The following is a 22,056-nucleotide window of genomic DNA, read 5'->3' as shown; positions in this document are numbered from 1 at the left end:
TAAGGTTTGAAATTTTTTAAATATTATTTAAATAGAAATCTTACAGAAAATGCTGTCATTTCCTATACTGTTTTCCGAAAGGGAATTTATACAACACCATTCAATACAATACAAATCAATACAGCACAGGAACAGGCCGTTCTGCCCACCAAAGCTCCGCTGATTCTGATCTTCATTTAGACCCCCTACTTATTGCCCATGCACACTTTCTATCCCTCTGTTCCCCTCCTGTTGATGTATCTATCAAGATATGCCTTAAACGTTGCTAATGTGCCTGCTTCCACCACCTCTTAAAATCGACAGTTCCATTCTCGTGCAAGCTCATGTTATAAGAAAATCACGCAATAGCCACGCCATTTTAAACTCATGGGTGTGGAATAGCGTTATAGCCAATACAGGTAAGGAGTGTTTGCATTCTACAATTAACGTCCTAAATTTTTCAAACGCATTAAAGCCAATTCATGTTGAAGAAACACGTGTTATAGCAGAACCAACTGTATATGTAAATCTGTTTTGAAAACATTCAATGTTTTGGCGTCAGTTGCTTTCTGTGGCAAAGATTTCCATCAACAATACTGGGCCAGACTATAGGCCAACCTTTATAGATTCATTCATGGACTGCTGAGCACTCCGAAGGGCAGGGCACAAGAAGCATGGACCACCGATGAGTAAAGGGACCAGATTACATAAGTATTCATAGTAACCTGTAACTCTGGCTCACTCAGTCAGTGTCCCCTTATGGTCTGGTACTCCAACCTTGAAAGAGGAAAGTCCATTGGTAAAAAGGGGGATAAGTGGCAGCTTAGATCTGAATTCCAACGCATAGTCATGAGCCACCTTGTGGGTGGAGAGCTCTTGGATGTTTAAAGTTAACTAGGCATGACAACTGCAAGTCCTGAGAAAAGGACCTCTGAGAGTTGCTGCCTATGAGTAGGACTTGACCAAGGTGGACATGCTAGTGAGGGCAGAGCACTAGATGTTATCTCCATGGATTTTAGTAAATAATGTTCTGCATGGTAGAATGATTAATAAAGTCACATCACATGGGATTCAGGGAGACCTTGTGAACTGGATAAAACATTGGCTGAACAGTCAGAGAAGAGGGTGGTGATGTAGGGTTGTTTTTCAGATTGGAGGCCTGTGACCATCAGCATTCTGCAGTGCTGGGTCTGCTATAGTTTGTCACTTATACAAATGATTTGGATGAGAATTTAGGAGGCCATTGTTAGTAAGTTTGCAGATGACACCAAAATTGGTGGCATAGTTGATATTGAAGAAGGTTATCTAAAATTACAAAGAGATCTTGATGAACTGGGCCAATGAACTGAATGAATAATGGCAGATGGTGTGTAATTTGGATGAGTGTGAGGTATTACATTTTGGTAAAGGAAACAAAGGCAGGACTTATACAGTTAATGGTAGGGCCCTCGTAGAGACATAGGGGTTCAGATATATAGTTCTTAGAAAGTTCCATCACAGGTAGACAGGATGGTTAAGATGGCATTTAGCATGCATGCCTTCATGGCTCAAACCACTGAGTATAGGAGCTGGGACGTCATATGGAAATTGTATAGAATGTTATTGAAGCTACTTTTTGGAATACTATGCACAGTACTGGTTGCCCTGCTTTTAGAAAGCTATTATTAAACTGGAGAGTGTTCAGCGAAGGTTTACAAGGACATTACTGCCACTGGCGGGTTTGAGATGCAGGGAGACGCTGGATAGGCTGGGACTGTTTCACTGGAACATGGGAGGTTGAGGAGTGCCGTTATCGAAGTTTATAAAATTATGAGGGGCATAGATAAGATGAACAACAAAGGCTTTTTTCCCGAGGGTTGGGGAGTTCAAAACTCGGGGGCATATTTTTAAGGTGAAAGGAGAAAGATTTAAAAGGGAACTGAGAAGCAGGGTTTTCACACAGAGGGTGGCTCATTTGTGGAATAAACTACCAGAGGAGGTGGCAGTTGTAGAAGACATTTGGATAGGTACATGAATAGGCAAGGTTGAGAGGGATATGTTTAGTTTGGGAAACTTGGTCAGCATGGATGAGTTTGACCAAAGTGTGAGAAAAGATTTGCTAACCCACAATAGGCCCACAAAAGCAATATTGGCCAAACTGTACCAGAACACCCAGAATTCCTGAGCAGCTCACAAGCTGAATCAGATACCACGCAGACAAGGGGATACACTTTAAGCTCCCATGGACATGATAGAGCATGATAGAGCATAGACATGATATCTCAAAGCCCTAAGGGCAATTTTCACAACCAAGCAATACCAAAACCACACAAAGAGCAGGACAGACAGACAGACACCAGCAAGGTTTTGGATTAGGGGTGCTGGAAGAGCACAGCAGTTCAGGCAGTATCCGAGGAGCTGCAAAATCGACGTTTCGGGCAAAAGCCCTTCATCACGAATAAAGGCAGTGAGCCTGAAGCATGGAGAGATGAGCTAGAGGAGGGTGGGGGTGGGGAGAAAGTAGCATTGAGTACAATTGGTGAGTGGGGGAGGGAATGATGGTGATAGGTCAGGGAGGAGGGTGGAGTGGATAGGTGGAAAAGAAGATAGGCAGGTAGGACAAGTCATGGGGACAGTGCTGAGTTGGAAGTTTGGAACTAGGGTGAGGTGGGGGAAGGGGAAATGAGGAAACTGTTGAAGTCCACATTGATGCCCTGGGGTTGAAGTGTTCCGAGGTGGAAGATGAGGCGTTCTTCCTCCAGGCGTCTGGTGGTGAGGGAGCGGTGGTGAAGGAGGCCCAGGATCTCCATGTCCTCGGCAGAGTGGGAGGGGGAGTTGAAATGTTGGGCCACGGGGCGGTTTGGTTGATTGGTGTGGGTGTCTCGGAGATGTTCCCTAAAGCGCTCTGCTAGGAGGCGCCCAGTCTCCCCAATGTAAAGGAGACCGCATCGGGAGCAACGGATACAATAAATGGTATTAGTGGATGTGCAGGTAAAACTTTGATGGATGTGGAAGGCTCCTTTAGGGCCTTGGATGGAGGTGAGGGAGGAGGTGTGGGTGCAGGTTTTGCAGTTCCTGCGGTGGCAGGGGGAGGTGCCAGGATGGGTGGGTGGGTTGTAGGGGGGCGTGAACCTGACCAGGTAGTCACGGAGGGAACGGTCTTTGCGGAAGGCGGAAAGGGGTGGGGAGGGAAATATATCCTTGGTGGTGGGGTCTTTTTGGAGGTGGCGGAAATGTCGGCGGATGATTTGGTTTATGCGAATGTTGGTAGGGTGGAAAGTGAGCACCAGGGGCATTCTGTCCTTGTTATGGTTGGAGGGGTGGGGTCTGAGAGCGGAGGTGCGGGATGTGGACGAGATGCGTTTGAGGGCAGCTTTAACCAAGTGGGAAGGGAAATTGCGGTCTCTAAAGAAGGAGGCCATCTGGTGTGTTCTGTGGTGGAACTGGTCCTCCTGGGAGCAGAAATGGCAGAGGCAGAGGAATTGGGAATATGGGATGGCATTTTTGCAAGAGGTAGGGTGGGAAGAGGTGTAATCCAGGTAGCTGTGGGAGTCGGTGGGTTTGTAAAAAATGTCAGTGTCAAGTCGGTCATCATTAATGGAGATGGAGAGGTCCAGGAAGGGGAGGGAGGTGTCAGAGATGGTCCAGGTAAATTTAAGGTCAGGGTGGAATATGTTGGTGAAGTTGATAAATTGCTCAACCTCCTCGTGGGAGGACAAGGTGGCACCAATGCAGTCATCAATGTAACGGAGGAAGAGGTGGGGAGTGGTGCCAGTGTAATTACGGAAGGTCGACTGTTCTATGTAGCCAACAAAGAGACAGGCATAGCTGGGGCCCATACGTGTGCCCATGGCTACACCTTTGGTCTGGAGGAAGTGGAAGAATTTGAAGGAGAAACTGTTAAGAGCGAGGACCAGTTTGGCCAAACGAATGAGAGTGTCGGTGGAAGGGTACTGTTGGGGAAGTCGGGAGAGGAAGAAATGGAGGGTTTGGAGGCCCTGGTCATGGCGGGTGGAGGTGTAGAGGGATTGGATATGCATTGTGAAGGTGAGGTGTTGGGGGCCGGGGAAACGGAAGTCTTGGAGGAGGTGGAGGGTGTGGGTGGTGTCTCGAACTTATGTGGGGAGTTCCTGGACTAGGGGAGATAGGACAGTGTCGACGTAGGTAGAGATGAGTTCAGTGGGGCAGGAGCATGCTGAGACAATGGGTCGGCCAGGGTGGTCAGGCTTGTGGGGATCTTGGGAAGGAGGTAGAACCGGGCAGTGCGGGATTCCCGGACTATGAGGTTGGAAGCTGTGGGTGGGAGTTCTCCTGAGGTGATGAGGTTCTGTATGGTCTGGGAGATGATGGTTTGGTGATGGGGGGTAGGGTCATGGTTGAGGGGGCGGTAGGAAGAGGTGTCCTCGAGTTGGCATTTGGCTTCAGCGGTGTAGAGGTCAGTGCGCCAGACTACCATTGCGCCCCCTTTATCTGCTGGCTTGATGGTGAGTTTGGGAGTGGAGCAGAGGGATTCGAGGGCTGCGCGTTGTAAGGGTGAGAGTTTGGAGTGGGGGAGGGGGATATACAGGTTGAGGCAGTTAATGTCCCGGCAGCAGTTGGAAATGAGGAGGTCGAGGGCGGGTGTCCAGGTCGAGGAGGTCAAGACCAGCGCGGGGTGTCCAGGTGGATGCAGTGTGTTGGAGGTGGGCGAAGGGGTCCTCGGAAGGTGGGCGGGAGTCCTGATTGTGAAAGTAAGCTCGGAGGCGGAGGCGACGGAAGAAGTGTTTGACGTCACGGCGTGTATTAAATTCATTGATGCGTGGACGGAGGGGGATGAAGGTGAGTCCTTTGCTGAGGACTGATCGTTTGTCCTCAGTGAGGGGAAGGTCTGGAGGGATGGTGAAAACTCAGCAGGGCTGGGAGCTGGGATCTGGTGTGGGTGTGGAGCTAGGCGTGGGAGTGGAGCCACTAACTGGAGTGGGTGTGATGGTGGGAGAATGGGGGTGGAGTCATGAGCAGGGGTGGTGTTCCCCTCAGGGTTCTGGGGGGGCCGGGAATGGTAACAGTGGGATATGTGGGGGGGGCGTGTCAGCAGAATGCAGGTGATTGGCGTTGGTGAGGGCAGACGTGGTGGCAGACACGGCAGTAGGGGTGGCGGAAGTCACTGAGTGTGTGACATCAGCAATGACGTGAGGGGCGGACGTGATGTCACATGTGATGTATGAGGAATTGTGAGGGGCAGAAGTGGTTGTGGGAATGGCCATGATGGGGGCGGAAGTGACATCATCAATCTGCGTGGGGGTGGGAGCTGCACGACTAATGGAGTCTAAGTAGTTCCAGAGGCTGACGGAATCTTCTGGAATGTTTGAGGAGCGCTAGTTATGGAGGTGGGTAGATAAAAGTTTGTTGTACTTACAGTTTTTGATATTTGAGATAGAGTTGAAATGCTGTTTGTTGAGAGTATGAATTCTCCTGAGGATGTAGTACAGAGTGGGTCCTTTGCAATTCTGAGAGAGTGTGGCCCTCAGCTGAGGCAGGGCTGACTGTAGAGAGGTTAGGTGCCGGCGCATTGCTGCAAGCGTGGAGCGGAGGAGTAAGGATATGCTTCAGGAACAGGACAATGGAAGCACCTCACCACTTCAGAAGAGACATTAACACCTACCTGTGAAGATGTATGGAACCATGATACTGTCAGGATGCTGCATTGTGTGAAGGAACAGGACATTCATCTGATAACTGTTTTCTAATTAGCATCCTTGCAACTAAATTACTCCATTTCCAGAAACATTGTATTTTCCCATTTCTTAATCAGTGTCAGTGTGCAGCATTACTATAAAAACTGGTCTCATCCCCAGCTCTGGGCGGAGAAATTTGATCTACCTGTGCAGACTGTCAGTTCTGAGTCAGCCTAGTCAAGTTCTCTTCTAGCCATATGGCTTGCAATAAGCTGTTTGTCAATTTCACTTCGAGCTGTGTTTTGTGATCTCTAACCTATTAGGCAAATTTCTCCGACACAAAGATTCTGTTTCTATGCTGTATGACTCCATGGCTATGATTCGTGTGTTGACCCACGATGTGATGATGTACATGTAAGAATACCAGCTGTTAATATTATTATTGATGAAAAATGTTAGAATGTAAACAGGCCACTGCCTTAAAGAGGGACTGTCCCTTTTGGTTCAAAAACTTAATGCTTGATAATCAAATTCATGGTTATGTTTAACACAGTTAACGTTTAAAAATTGCATAATGGACTGTTGCTTGAAAGATATAACCTGAGTCCCTGCAATTCTTCCTTTGGCTGCTGTATCTGCTCTACATCTGAACTGGGGTGTACAAAGTAAAACATTCACACAACACCAGGTCATAGTCCAACAGGTTTAATTGGAAGCACTAGCTTTCGGAACACTGCTCCTTCATCAGGTGGTTGTAGGAGCAGTGTTCTTAAAGCTAGTACTTCCAATTAAACCTGTTGGACTATAACCTGGTGTTGTGTGATTTTTAACTTTTTACACCCCAGTCCAACACTGGCATCTCAAAATCTGAACGGGTGAATTGACTGAACTGAAATAGGCTTCCACAAGTGAAGGCATGTTATTTTCAGAAAAAAAATTGTATAACTTGCAAAATAGAATATTTATTGAAATGTAGCCAAATAAAGAGCAGAGTTAGATGTTGGTCAATTTCTGATGTTATTTTTTTTCACATTACTTGGCTCAGTCACTTTATTTAAAGTCTAATGTGAAATGGGACACCAGTAGCAGCTTTGATAATTTCCAAATCAGATCTGTAGCAGGCGGTAGAGGACTGCAAAAGCTATGCCTAACCTTAATGATACAGCAGCGCTCTCTAGTGCTTATTTCAAGTTGTGCAAATGTAATCTCATTTTAACTGGGAGTTCTGGTATTCAATTTGACAAACTTTTTTTGTCATTCTGAAGCCACCTCAACTTGCTCTCATTTTCAGTCAGTTGTCTATTGTTTGTCCCTTTGTATTGACTGGAAAATAAGCTGTTGTGAAAAATAAGCAAAAAAGAATAGGTGGAAATAAAATTAATTTAAAAATTTGTCAACCCTCCTCAAAAACAAATTGAAGGAAGGAGATTTACACTTGTATCATTTAATTGGCAGAGAGAGATGTTTGGCAGACATTAATGTTTAGTTCACGAATAAAAGTGTCCTTAAGATTGTAATGATAAAGGACAGGATTGAATTTCCCAAGTGGGACTGGGCTCACACATTGTGAAGTGTGATATAAAACAATATTCTATGACAGTGAGACTATGGCTGTTCCTTACCAAGGTCTGCTGGCATTTTATTAGTACTGGGAAATTTGGAATGGTGTTGGGGATTGCTGCCTCAAAAATAAGTTTTAGAACCCCTCACATTTTATTGGGGTCTGGTCTCGAATCTTTCTTAATTATCCAGATAGCTCACCTCATTGGAGAGAATATTAAGCTTAGTATCATATTTTATGTCACTCCAGATACATTGCTAAATTCCTCTGAGGGCTGGAGATGTTGGACAATTCTGAATTGGGCCTGTCCATTCATTTATGCCGACGGCATTGTTTGAGATGGGCAGAGCCCAACAAAGCCCACATAACCTCTTGGGTGCTCATGGTTCCTAGCCTAAGTTATTGTTTTCCAGAACAATCCTAATTATATTGTGGGAAAATGACTCATTGGATTTGGAGAATACGCAGTGGGAGCTCAAAGGGAAAAGAAGCACTGGGAGTTCCATTTTACAAAGGACTAAATATATAGGCTATATGAAACAGAAAGGGTCATTCATCTGAACCAGTCCATATCAGTGGTTATGCTCCATCCAAAAGTCCTCACAAATTTCCTCATCTAAACTATAATTAAACCTCTATTTTCTTCACTTTCAATTCCATGTCTATCTTCTGTTTAAATTAATCTAGTCTGTATTCCTCAACTATTCCTTATAGGGTCAAGTTGTGCATTCTTACCTCTCTGTGGGTAAAGGGATTTTTTTTTTACTCAGTTCCCATTATTGATGACCATCTTTATATTTTTAGATATGGAGTTTTAGTTATGCCCTTTCTCACAAGAGGAACTCTGTAACAACTCTTATGGAAACTTTTTGAAGGTAATTTTAAAGACTTCTACCAGGTTATTCCTTAGCCTTTTCTATTCAATGAGTGAAGCCTTCCCTGATATATTTTTTCCTGATATGTGTAACCCCATATTTCTAGCATCATCTTTGTGACTTTCATTGACTTCTCTCCAGTGCCCCTTTATTCTTTCAAAAGCATGACAACTAGATTTTGTTTTGATTTTTTTCAAACACATTTGAAATGTTTGTTACAGTAGGCTATTGAAATGTTAAAGCTTTCATTCACTTGAATGGTTACAAGCCAGTCAGTTGATTTATTTTCTAATGACAGTATAAAAATAATTGGTTAGTGGAGCATTTTCAGCAGAAAGGTCACACTTACACATAAGCATACATTCATTTCTATGTCTGTTGAACAAGGAAAAATGTCCTATCTTATACATTATTCTTCTGGTCAGGTTGGAACTAGCATTGCCTCATATATTAGTCTCTGGTCCAATGATTTTAGTGCATGCCAATCCCTATTCACAGGCCAATTTTTCTTTACAGCTTAAATACAGAGTGGCCTTTGTGCACTGATCACAGGTCACACAAGTTACACTGCCCTTGTTATATTGCACAGGATATTTTTCTCAAATGGATTTCAAGATTTGTATTCCAGGTCTTGTTTTCCACCTATCCATCCATCCATCCATGTCTATCTGTCTATCTCACCTGCACTGATGCCCTCACCTATATGAATTCTCTCTGGACCTCGCCAATGGCAGATGCCACTGGGTCCTGGACCAGCCCAAACCTGACTCTGCCACCTCCATGACTCTACTTAATGCCCTCTTTGCCAATGCAGCCAATGACAAGGCCACTGGGTGTCGCACTGGGCCTGAACTTGCCTCCACCATTGTCTCGATGAATCTGTACTGAAAGCAAACACTGTCAGCAACCCAAACCCACCACCGTCACTGCTCCGAGTCTGTACTGGACTCACTCACTGACCTCAATGCAATCACTGCGACTGAGATGATCAGCACGAGATAATTAAAATTAAAAAGAGAAAAGAAATGAGAAGAGAGAGAGAGAAAAAGAAAGAAATGAAAAGAGGAGCGGGTGAGCAGACAAGCCCCAGACTCAGAAGTCCTATTTCAACGCTACCTTACTGGAAGGTTGTTGCTTGGCTTCTCTCCCTCTTTCTTTCTATTTGATAGCTGCCAATCTGAATTAACTCTCTCCCTTACATATCAACATGCGTTACTTTCTTTTCTTGGCTGGATAGGCTTTTAATGTCGATTTTCCTGCCCCTCGGATGCTGCCTGACCTGTTATGCTTTCCAGTAACACACTCTTGACTTTTATATGGTCTTTGATATCTCTCTTCATAGTGTTTCTGGCTTTATGTTGGTGACCTTGCTAGCTATTTATCTTTCTTTGCACATTTTGCAATTCAACTTTTTTACACAGCATAAGCCAATAATCAGAATTATGATCACTTGTCCGGAAACAGTACCGGTTTTACTGATCCCACCTGAAATTATGTAATTACACACTCTTGGCCATCTCTCACTGAGCATGATTTCCTAGTTTTTTCATTGTCTGTTTGTAACTCAATTACATTATTATTGTGTATCATCATCTGAATGCTTCCTCTTGTCTTTATGTTTTCTCCCTTAGCGTGTACATAAATAATATATACAAAGTGTTAAAGGACATTTGATTGTTCGCAGATTCATACTGAATTTCTTAAAGTTTTTTGGACAATTTTGTTCCTTTGCCTTTGCATACTGTGTTTGTTCTCTTCTCTTTTGATATCAAGCCCATTTTAAAGCTTTGTGAATCATTTTCTAGATTCACAGAAAAGAGTAGCTTGCTGTTTACCTTGTCACTACTCCTGGAGCACAGGGCTCCTTTCAGAATACAACGAGATGCTAGAATTTCATCATTAGTGCAGAGATCATGACATTGAGCTAAAACATATCAGTGGCATGTACTGATAGTTGGTAGGACCATCACTACATTTAACGTGCGGAATGATTGCCAGTACCATCTCATTAAGGACATGGCCTGCCCCCAAGAGCCACTGACTTAATCAGAGAGCCATCAGTTTTGCAGTATAGTTGGTGACCTGTCACAACAGCAAGTAAGCAAAGGCAGAATTTAAAGTTATGGGAGAGCCAAGTGTGGAAATTAATAGTGGGAACCCCATCAGAGGAAGTCACTCTGGTTGTGAATGCTGCCTTCTCTGACTGGGCCATTCTCTTTTCCTCAAGAATTTTATGCATGGGCTGCTACAGGGAGACATGACAGTGAAGGGGGAGTGGCATTAATTCGCCATTAGCAAAATGCCAACTGTACATGAAATGGACTCCACCTGGGTTTCAGTTATAGAAGGAAATTGCCACCTTACTTGGGGAGGTGGGGGTGGGGGGTGGGGGGTGGGGGGGGGGGGGGGAAGAATTTTGTGTGTTTCCAGTCCCACGGTTGCCAAAGTAACTCAACTATGCAAATCCAATAGACAGCCAATCCAATTCAACTCCTATGATCTTATTGGAACCTTAAACTTTCTGACTGTCTCATGGAGTGAAGATTCAAGTCCACAGGTTGGTACAGTCCATAAGCTAATATTCCTAATCAGTGAACAAATGCATCTCTCATACTGTCTGAATTCTTAGGACTACTAGGCAGGAATGGAGGTTGGTAGTATGCTAAGGTACCAGCTAAATGTGAAAGTACCAGGTAGATAAGGATGTACAGTGGCATGGTAGGGTAGTAGGATAGATGACAAGATGGGAAGGTCTACAGTGACACATGGATGGCATGGTAGCATGCTGGAAAGGCATGCCACCTGGGTGAGGGGTGGCAGGCGAATAAGGGTCGAGTGTCTGAAAGGTGGTAGCAGGGTGCCAAGTTGGGATGGGGAAGGTATGGTGCATTGTGGATATGTTTTGGGTGGCAGGTACCCAGAAGAGGATATAGGATAAGTCAGGGATTGCTAGTTGTGGGCTATTGGGGCAGATCTGGTTGGTGAAGTGGAGATTGGGGGAAGGAGTTGTGACAAGATGGGTTGGACTAGCAATCAGGGTGAGAGTCAGGGCTTGGCAATCAGGGTGTTTGGAATTCACAGGGTTGGAGGTCTGGTGGGTAGTCAGTGAGTGGGGGAATCATGTTGGTAAGGGTTCGGGTCAGGGCTGGGCTTTCAGGGAATCATATCAGTACTCAGATAGATGTTCGATCACAGAGTACTGGGGGTATGTCAGGTCCATGGATCATATCAGAGCTGGGGATCAGGTCAGGGGTGAGGTGCTGGGTCCAGCGAGGCCTGGTGGGATTAGCAATGGGTGGCAGGAGTCGGCTTGGTAGGCTCTATCTATCCGAGTGTTGTTAGTCATGGGATTGAAGGTGGGGAGCTGAGTGTTGCTCTGCCTGTTTCAACTTATCAAACCATCCTCCTGATCATTTCTCAGGGCAATGCCTTGATCAATCACAATCAACTTGCCTCATTTAAAATGTAAACAATGGTTGGAAGTTAACTGTTAATCATCATTAACAGATGCAAACTCCATTGTAATGCCTCTACTAATCAGAGTCAATTTGTCAACAAAGCACACCTCTCCTCTCATCCATTATAAAGAGAAAAGTTTCCCATTACATTGATAATTCTTGTGAATTCTTCTGGTGAGTGCAAGATGAAAGACTTTGACAAAATGTGACCTTTTGGCAGCAATAATCAAGCTATAACAGTCTTATGTGAAGTTACGTTCAATCTCCACCTTTACAATTCCATCTATCCTAGACTGCCATTGGTAGCATCTCATTAATTAATTTCTAGCCACCTCAAGCATATCCTCAACCCCAGCCAATATTGATGTATTTCACAGGGCTGAGTTCTTCATTATTATTTTTAAAAATCAGTTTGGCTCCCCCCTGCTGATTTCTGGTAATTCATACTTTAAAATCAGCAAATGCACAATTCCGAGATGACAAAGTGACATATCTCCTTGAGGTGCAATATAGATATTGTGGGAGGTGTGGTGACACCTCTAATTATATAAGTTGGTGTTCCTCATGCTGTTTGTGACTGCTGGCACGTATGCCTACTGTGCGTAGCTTGACAGGCCCAGTTTGTGATGGCACACTATCATATGACTCAAGGATAAACCGCTATAATTAAGGGTGCTGTTTGTGCTTCTCATCCCTCAGCAGCTGAGGATATTGCCAAAAATGTTTCATTGTTCGGGTTTCTGCCTGCGTTAGATGCAATTGTTGATTATAATGGTATTTTGGATATTATTAATCATTACATTCCAATACCAGAACAGACTTTGTTTGCATTAGGTATTATTTTATCGGCATCAAGATTTGTTTGGCTAAAAAAATCATTTCAATATTTCTAGAGTGTGTGATTGTCTCTGCAACAGTTATGAGCACTTTGTGTATGACCTTTTCTGAGTCAAAGGCTATTGGCATATTTCTCTTGTTACTTTTTAACTGTTGATTTTCTAAACATACTTGTTTACAGTAATACATCAACATACAGTTAAATGATTGTGATTTTCTCCTACTATATATGTGGGGCTAGCAGAGAAGGGTGAATGGTGAAAAACTAATTTACTTTTTACCTTTTATCATTGGAGGTTTACTGATAGCACTCTTGTCTCTGAATCAGAAGATTGTGTGTTCCAGCCTCATTCCAGTAATTTCTTAGGGGTGTCATGGTGGCTCAGTGGTTAGCACTGCTGCCCCACAGCTCCAGAGACCTGGGTTTGATTCCTGCTTCTGGTGACTGCATGGAGTTTACACATTCTCCACGTGTCTGCGTGAGTTTCCTTCCACAATCCAATGATGTGCAGGTTAGGTGGATTGGCCATGCCAAATTACTCATAGTATCCAGGGATGTGCAGAGGAACCTCAATTCTCTGAAGGACGTGGGTGGGCAGTATTTCACTCGGTTAATTGAATTCCAGATAATCGAATGCCAGATAACATAGTTTAGCCAAGCATCGGGACCTTGCGATCTTGCTGGATAATCCAATTTTCGGATAATCGAATTGCCAGATAATCGAGGTTCCTCTGTGTAGGCTAGGTGGATTAGCCATAGTAAATGCAGGGTTACGGGTGGGCAGGGTGAATCTGGGTGGGATACTCTTCAGGAGGTTGGCGTGGACTTGATGGGCTCAAAGGCCTGCTTCCACACTGTAGGAATTCTATAAAGTTTCGTGGAGGGCTTCTCTTCTGAAAGCCTTGCAAGTTTGCTCACACTATTGTCCAAAACTCAGCTTGGTACCTCTGCACCATACCTCAATGGCATCCTGTTTGTTGTGTTCTCCCACTGCTGGAACCCTGTTCCTTGGATGCTGCCTGACCTGCTGCACTTTTCCAGCAACACATTTTTCCGCTCTGATCTCCAGCATCTGCAGTCCTCACTTTCTCCTCCTCACATCAGTGCCAACTTTAAAAGGCCATTATGCACCTCATCAAACTCGGTCAAATTGGAGCTGCCCTGTGCAGCTCATGTCACTTGTTACTGGACATTGTAGACCTGGATGGTTGTGGTGACTGGGGTGATACAGAATAGGGGAATCCTCTTCCTCAGGAACAGCACAAAGGGCTATGTCACCAGAGAGTGTCACCTTGGTCTGAGGTTGCTACCTGGGTCCATGCAGTCTCTATGGTGTGGAGAAATGCCAAGTAACATAGGAAGGAGGTCAATGACCTTTTCCACTCCACCAGGATAAATGCCATCATTTTCTCTCTGCTACCTCACATTTTCTATCTCTGCTGCTGCACTCACTTCCTATCAAATCTAATGGTCAGCCACTCTTACTGCGGCATGCAACATCTTCCCACATTTGCTCTTACCCACCCCAACTCACCACATTGTGAATTTTGTCTGGTCTCTGTGATTTTTACTCACTCCCTCAGGGCACCTTACTACCTTCTACTTGCCTGCACCAGCCTTTACAGCTGTGCCAGACACTTTCCTCTCACTCCATCCCTCTCTTTGGCTCATTCTAGGAAAAAGCGCCTGATGTTAGGAGAAACGTAACAGGATGATAGGGGCAATCGACATTAGTCTTCGCACTTCTCTACAAAGACAGGATCCTGGCAATGTCTGGCTAGAGTAGCCAGAGAAGAAGCAGTGTCAGTACTATGCTACTCTCCCATTATTGTCACTTGGAAGGTATCCTAAACATGCTCGATCTTCTCCCTCTTGTATGTGATGCATTCTCTTGTTTTTCCCTCTTGCAGGCACGAATGGCATTTTCACAGTTTCCACAGTCAAGAAGCTGGTCCTGTAAGATATCCGCTCTTTCACCTCTGAAGAAGAAAGCTTCGAAGCTTCAGAGCATCATGAGGAGAGCTACCCCTGCAGACTCCACTAGAGTCATAGAGTCATACAGCACAGAAACAGACCTTTTGGTCCAACGCTTCCCTGCCAACTAAGTTTCCCAAACTAAACTCCTCCCATTTGCCTGCATTTGGTCTATATCCCTCTAAATCTTTCCTATTCATGCACCTGTCCAAATGTCTTTTAAATGTTGTAACTGTACCTGCATCTGTTACTTCCTCTGGTTAATTCCATATATGCACCACCCTATGTGTGAAAACGATTGCCCCTCAGGTCCCTTTTAAATCTTTTTCCTCTCACCTTAAAACTATGCCCTCTAGTTTTGAATTCCCCTACCCTGAGGAAAAGACCTTTGCTATTCACCTTATCTGTGCGCCTCCAATTTTTTTAGATTACTTACAGTGTGGAAACAGGCCCTTCAGCCCAACAAGTCCAAACCGACCCGCTGAAGCGCAACCCACCCATACCCCTACATTTACCCCTTCACCTAACACTACGGGTAATTTAGCATGGCCAATTCACCTAACCTGCACATCTTTGGACTGTGGGAGGTAACCGGAGCACCCGGAGGAAACCCACGCCGACACAGGGAAAATGTGCAAACTCCACACAGTCAGTCGCCTGAGGTGGGAATTGAACCCTGTTGTGAGGCAGCACTGTGCTAACCACTGTGCCACTGTGCCGCCCTCATGATTTTATAAACCTCTATAAGGTCACTCCTCAGCCTCCTATGCTCCAGGGAAAAAAATCCCAGCATATCCAGCCCCTCCTTAATACAAACTTTGGTGGCAATGTTAGCTTGCTTAGAGTCAGGAGCACTTGCTGGTGAGCTCCCTATTGCCATCTCTCTGCAACTGGTCGAGGGAGAAATGCCCCAGGTCATTGGCATTTGGAGGTCTGTCAGAGACCAGGCATCTGCTCAGTCCAGGCAAAAGTGAGGATTCCAGATGCTAGAAGTCAGGGTCTAGGTTAGAGTGGTGCTGGAAAAACACAGCAGGTCAGGCAGCATCCAAGGAGCAGGAAAATCGAAGTTTCGGGCAAAAGCCAAATGAAGGGCCCGATGAAGGATTCCTGATTAAGGGTTTTTGCCCGAAACGGCGATTTTCCTGCTCCTCAGATGCTGCCTGACCTGCTGTGCTTTTCCAGCACCACTCTAATCTAGAATCTGCTCAATCCTGCTGAGCTCCTCAAGGAGGTGAAAGTGAGGACTGCAGATGCTGGAGATTAAGTCAAGAGTGTGGTGCTGGAAAAGCACAGCAGGTCAGGCAGCATCTGAGGAGCAGGAACATTCATGATGATGGGCATTTGCCCGAAGAGTCCATTTTCCTGCTCCTGGCATGCTGCGTGACCTGCTATGCTTTTCCAGCACCACACTCTTGAATTTCTCAAGGAGACACAGCAGGAAGTAGGAGACAGATTGACTGGAGCCACAGGGCAAACTGGCACAAACTTTGAAACACTGCATTAATGCTGTTGGCACAATTATGCTCTGGCTTGCAAGTACCTGGGTGCCTCCCGGAATAGGTTGGTGGCTGCCGTGGAGAATAAGGTCCAGCATACTCAGTGTCTGCTGGATAAATGCACTGCATGTGATGGGGACAAGGGACCTTGCCCTCACTCGGTTTGCCCTTTCCTCACAAGGAGACAGGACGGTGCTTGTGAGTGCCCAGTAGAGGAGGAGTAGCAGGACTGCATGCAGAATCGTGACTGGGGCTCCTCTGCTCCCAGCTGCTCTCTTTTCTTCCGTTTTTCCTTTCTTTGGTGATTCAGTCAGTGCCATTGGCACAGCTGTGAGATTGGGGCACACGTGGAGTGGCAGCAGCCTCCTTGCAGTGGGAAGTGGTGCCAATGTACATGGCATCTCCTGATGATTGCAACCAATGAAGCAGGAGCAAGAATGTTTTCGATCAGGGTCAGCAGCGGCAAAGCACCTGCAATGATCAGAGGCAGCATCGGCAGACTCTTCAAGATGGTGACACCAGCAAGGTGACATCTCAGAGGAGAGCAGCTCGAAGGGACTCCTAGTATGGTGGCAGCCTGGCGTGGCAGTAGTGCCAGGGACTGCTGATTGCTGTAGACATCTGTAGGGCCAGGGACTTTTGTTTACAATAGGCCTGGAGTCAGAGACAGGCTGCCTACTTGTGGAACGTTTCAGAGAACACCTCTGGGACACCCGCACCAACCAACCCAACTGCCCCGTGGCTGAACACTTTAACTCCCCCTCCCACTCCTCCAAGGACATGCAGGTCCTTGGCCTCCTCCATCGCCAGACCATGGCAACACAATGCCTGGAGGAAGAGCGCCTCAGCTTCCGCCTAGGAACCCTCCAACCATAAGGGATGAATGCAGATTTCTCCAGCTTCCTCATTTTCCCTCCCCCCACCTTATCTCAGTCCCAACCCTCAGACTCAGCACCGCCTTCTTGACTTGCAATCTTCTTCCTGACTTCTCCGCCCCCACCCCCTCTCCGGCCTATCACCCTCATCTTAACCTCCTTCCACCTATCACATTCCCAATGCCCCTCCCCCAAGTCCCATCTCCCTACCTTTTATCTTAGCCCGCTTGGCACACCCTCCTCATTCCTGAAGAAGGACTTATGCCCGAAACGTCAATTCTCCTGCTCCTTGGATGCTGCCTGACCTGCTGCGCTTTTCCAGCAACACATTTTTCAGCTCTGATCTCCAGGATCTGCAGTCCTCACTTTCTCCTAGTCAGAGATTCCTGTCAAGATTAGAGTGGTGCAGGAAAAGCACAGCAGGTCAGGAAGCATCCAAGAAGCAGGAAAATTGATGTTTCAGGCAAAAAGCCCTTCCTCAGGCATTCCTGTTGAAGGGCTTTTGCCTGAAACATTGATTTTTCTGCTGCTTTGATGCTGCCTGACCTGCTGTGCTTTTCTAGCACCACTCTAAACCTTGACTCTAATCTCCAGTATCTGCAGTACATTTCTGCCCAGGGATTCCTGGCTGCAGTAGGCCCGGATCCAGGGATTCCTGGTTGCCTTAGGGGTTGCTGGTTGTGATAGGCCCGGAGCGGAGAGACCTGAGGCAACAGTGGCAGCATTGCTGGGGTTTCCTGGTTGTGGGGCGAATGTGGGTCCACCATGGGACTCAGTATCAGGGAAGTGGGCCCATCAGTGAAGTGATGACCCTTAAAGTCTGGCGACTCCTACAATGGTGGGCAGAGGCAGCAGCGAGATGGAGGAAGAAGGGTGGAGACGCAGGCATTAGGGCTAATGGTGAAGGAAGCAGAATGAAGATAGACTCACTTTTTAAGTTTTATCTTTTTACTCTTTTTATTCTTAAACTATTCAAAATAGCGCCAACAATTGAAGCTTTTTACGGTATTAATCGCTTTATAATGCAAGTGACAATAAATCTTTCAAATTCATTACTATATTTCAGCTTTATAGGGCATTGGTGGAACCACATTTTGATACCATTTGATGTTTTGGTCTCTTCATTTTAAAAAGGATGTAAATGCGTTGGAGGAGTTTCATTGGAGGTTACCTGGATTGATATCTGGAATGAGTGGGCTTGTCTGATGAAAGTATATTGGACATCCCGGGCTTGTTTCCACTGGAATTCAGAAGAGCAAAAGGTGACTTAGTTGAAGTCTATAAGATCCTGAATGGTCTTGACAAGATGGACATAGAAAGAATGTTTCCTCTTATGGAGGAACTAAGGGGTACTGTTTTAAAATTAGAGGTCATCCTCTCAAGGCAGAATTTGAGAGATTTTTCTCTTTCTCTGAGGCAGGTACACCTTTGGGAGGAACATTTCAAACAGGAAGTTGTGTCATGTTGTTGTGAGACTAATTTGGCTTGAGTAATTCTAGTGTTTTAATGATAGTACCCAACTTTTGGAAAGCAATATCTTCTCTCAATGTTTGAATGTGTGTAGAAGTCAACCTCTTGTTGAAGAATAGCAAGCTTTTGAGTTATTCAAGTAGCCACAGCATTTATGGAGCTGGGGCTCTTAAATGTCAAAAGGGAGGTAATTGTTGGAGATGGTTATACCCTGGCAATTGTTTAGATGGCTGATACTTATCATGTTCTGTATGTTATTGCACGCAGGCATGTGCTCATTACATTCTTTATCATTCAAATTTTGAATGGTTCTGAACATTGAATTGCCATTGGCAAATCCCTACATCTGACCTAATCTTAGAAATTCAACCGTGTGGAAACAGGCCATTCAGCCCATCAAGTCTACAATCACCCATCCAAAGAACATCCCTCCTAGATCCACCCCCTATCCCTACATTTCCCATGGCTAATCCACACAACCTTGGACACTATGGACAATTTAGCATAGTCAATCCATCTAGCCTGCACACCTTTCGACTGTGGGAGGAAACCAGAACACCCAGAGGCAACCCACACAGCCACGGGGAAAACATGCAAACTCCACACAGACAGTTGCCCGAGGCTGGATTCGAACCCAGGTCCCTGATTGAGGCAATAGTGCTACCACTAAACCACAATGTCACCTTCTGTAAAATGAAGAAAAACACAACCGAGAGTGATGGGAAGTTTATTAATGTAGAGCATAGCTCCACATTATTTTCCCACATATTTTCTATTGTGGTTTGACTGACATGGAATTTGATATGCTACCTTCAAACCTATTCAGATGAGACTATCAGTTTGCAATGCTTCATGTACAGCCGTGTGCAGTGGGGCCTCTGAAAACTGCCAAAATCAAACATAAAGAACAATGGGAACATCTGTTAATGTTAACCAGTAGTTGCAACAGTTTGACTTAGAGGGATTCTTGTTGGTTATGTTCTCCACTTATTTTTTTTTCTATGTGACTTAGAGTTTACTGTGAAAATAGAGCTATTAGCAATTTGGAGTACATGCTTGTCTTATGGTTTATGATCAATGAAGGTTATACTGAACTCTGACTCTCTCTCTTAACTCTTCTCTCTCTCTCTCTATTTTTATAGATGCTGCCAGACTTCCTAAGACTCTCCAGCACATATTGTTTTTATTTCAGATCTTCAGATTCTGCAGTACTTTTTTTTATATTATTGCAGTTCATGATAGTGTGCAGCTAATGATAGGCGCAATTAGTCCCATGAAAAATTGGTATTACCTTGCTGTTATGACAGTGCTCTTGAGACAACATATTATCCGATACTTAGAGCAGTTCTGTGATCTGTCAGTAGAGTTGGCTTGAAGACCCAATGTAAGGTAATTGTCTATATTGCACTGATATTCCAGATATGCTTATTCAGACTATATCAGGCTTTACATTTGTTTTGTAAGTGTGTGGGTAAGCGTGTTGACTGATGACTCACTTGGCACTCCTAATGCCAAGAGAACTCTGCATTTCATTGCCAGTAATCGTTCATGAAGGTTCATTAAGAGCCTAGTGGAGATCTCGGGCAATTTTCTCAGTGGATCATAAGCCTCGGCAATAGCAACCCGGGTTACCCTAAGATAGCAGTCAGTCAGAGACTTGCAGCTTCTGGTTCCTAAGGTTTGTCAGTCAAGTCCTTACCCTTGGCGACTAAGGGATCCAAGGGCGAGAAGATACATACTCTTTCTATGCTTCTCACGGATTATGGAATTTGTGGGGAATGGGTGTCAGTGGCAAAGCCAAGGAGGCCATCTACTTATCTCCCATCCATGCATCCAACATCCTTTATTTTGAGGCAATTGGAAGACCCCTAGCCCCAACATGGTAGGCAGGTTGCCCTGGATTCCCAATTTGGAACCTCACAGTCTTTCTTGCTGTGGGGATGGCAGGCAGTAACTCAGACCAAGTGAGTTGAGGCCAATAAGTGGCCAGGAGAGGTGATGGCCTAGTGGTATTGCTGTTGGACTGTTAATACACTGACCTGGTAATGTTCTAGGGACATGGGTTCAAATCCCACCATGGCAGATGGTAGAATTTGAATTCAATAAAAACTTTGGAATTAGCAGTCTAACAATGACTCAGTGGCCAGAAAAACAAAACCTATCTAGTTCACTCATGTCTTTTAGGGACAGAAACAGTCATCCTCACTTGGTCTGGCCTACATGTAGCTCCTGATCCATAGCAAAATGTCTGGCTCTTAATGGCCCTTTGGGCAATTAAGGATGGACAATAAATATTGGCTTAACCTGTGATGCCCACATCCCATGAACAAGTTAAAAAAAAACTATTGATTTAAGAGCTTTAATTGGTTCAGGAGAGTCAACCATGGATTTCCTTTCCCATAACTTAATTAGTGAAATGTGAAATTTTCTCTTCAAGGCCATCTCACTCCTCTGCTCATTATCCTGCCCACCACCTCCAGGGAGGAGAAGCTTGTACCCTTAATCTCCAAAAACACTTCAGTTGAAAAAAAAACACTAGTACTTCATCTAAATAGATTAAAAAAGTAAATCGTTTGTTATCTTAATGGTATCTAAAGCTAAAACTGGGTCAGAGACATTCAGTTAAAATTTGTAACCATGTAAATCATCAAGAGATTTAAATTAAATTAGCAAATGAATAATGGTATTAAAATGGAACTGCCAGACGTTCTCAAAGGATTAACTGATGATCTTTTATGTTGTGAGAAAATCATGAGTTGAAAACAGCCAGTGAACTTTAAAAAATGGAACAATGAGACCCCAAACTTGAAATTACTACTTTAAGATGTATGAATAAGTTTAGGAATGAATCAACAGATCAAAGTTAAAATGGACTAGACAGTAAAATGTCATTTTATATGGGCCCTAAATAGGAGCAGCATTCAGCTGGTGACATTGTCCAGGAACTTCCAATGTCTAGACGAGAGAATAAAAACTTGAGGCCTTCTGTATCCAATGTAACCTGAGGGCCCTGTGGTTGCAAAGAATGCCTGAGCTGGGTGCTGTCATGCTCCTCAGTGACCAATTGCTGCTGCTCGGCTTGTTGTCAGGCCTGGTCTCCTGCGTCTGGCCTCATAGGGAGGCAGTGACAGTGACCAACAGAAACTCCCAGCAACAGGGCCCATCACTCTCAGTGGGAAGGACCTAAACTGGGCACAAATAGAGTTTCTTAGGCCTCAGAATAATTATTGAGGTCAGACCTTGCCTATTAGGGCTAAGCAAGCTCTGAGACCTGCTGCATATAGATAATTATAGGGTTTGGATTAGGGGTAGGGTTAGGGTTAAAGTTAGGGTTAGGAACATGTCTGGATCATACAACCACATTCAGTCTTAGCAAATACAGCAACCTGGCATTGATGCCTGCCAGCTGAGTGCTCGCCCAATGCCATTAAGAAGGGTGTACCTGTGGCGCTACACCAGCCTTACAACCCTTGACCCACATCAAATGTTAAACTTCACACTGTATTCAGCATAGACTATCACAAACAACAGGTGAGGAAAGTTTTGTGGCTCAGGTACATTTGAGCAATTGGACACATTACATATGGAAGTTGGACAAAGAATGGTTCCCTTTCAGTGTTTTATAGCATCATTACTGATAACATTAATTAGAGGTCCAGTTTCAATTGCAAGTACTAATGGCATGTAACAAATCGGCTATGATTAGTGTCTGATGCTTAAGCATCCTCACTGTATGTGTAGCAGATGGGTGATTAAATGAGTGCAAATTAAAGGTAGCTGCACTTTGCAAACTGATGATTCATGTTTTTTGTTACTGAAACAAAGATCCCACATCTTCACCTGTCAAACTGACCCTTACTCTGTCCACCGTGTGTGTTGTGCACTTCAAACAGAATG

The sequence above is a fragment of the Chiloscyllium punctatum genome, chromosome 5 (genome assembly GCF_047496795.1).
Source record: "Chiloscyllium punctatum isolate Juve2018m chromosome 5, sChiPun1.3, whole genome shotgun sequence".
In the NCBI taxonomy this organism is placed as follows: Eukaryota; Metazoa; Chordata; class Chondrichthyes; order Orectolobiformes; family Hemiscylliidae; genus Chiloscyllium; species Chiloscyllium punctatum.
This window is presented reverse-complemented; position numbering follows the sequence as displayed.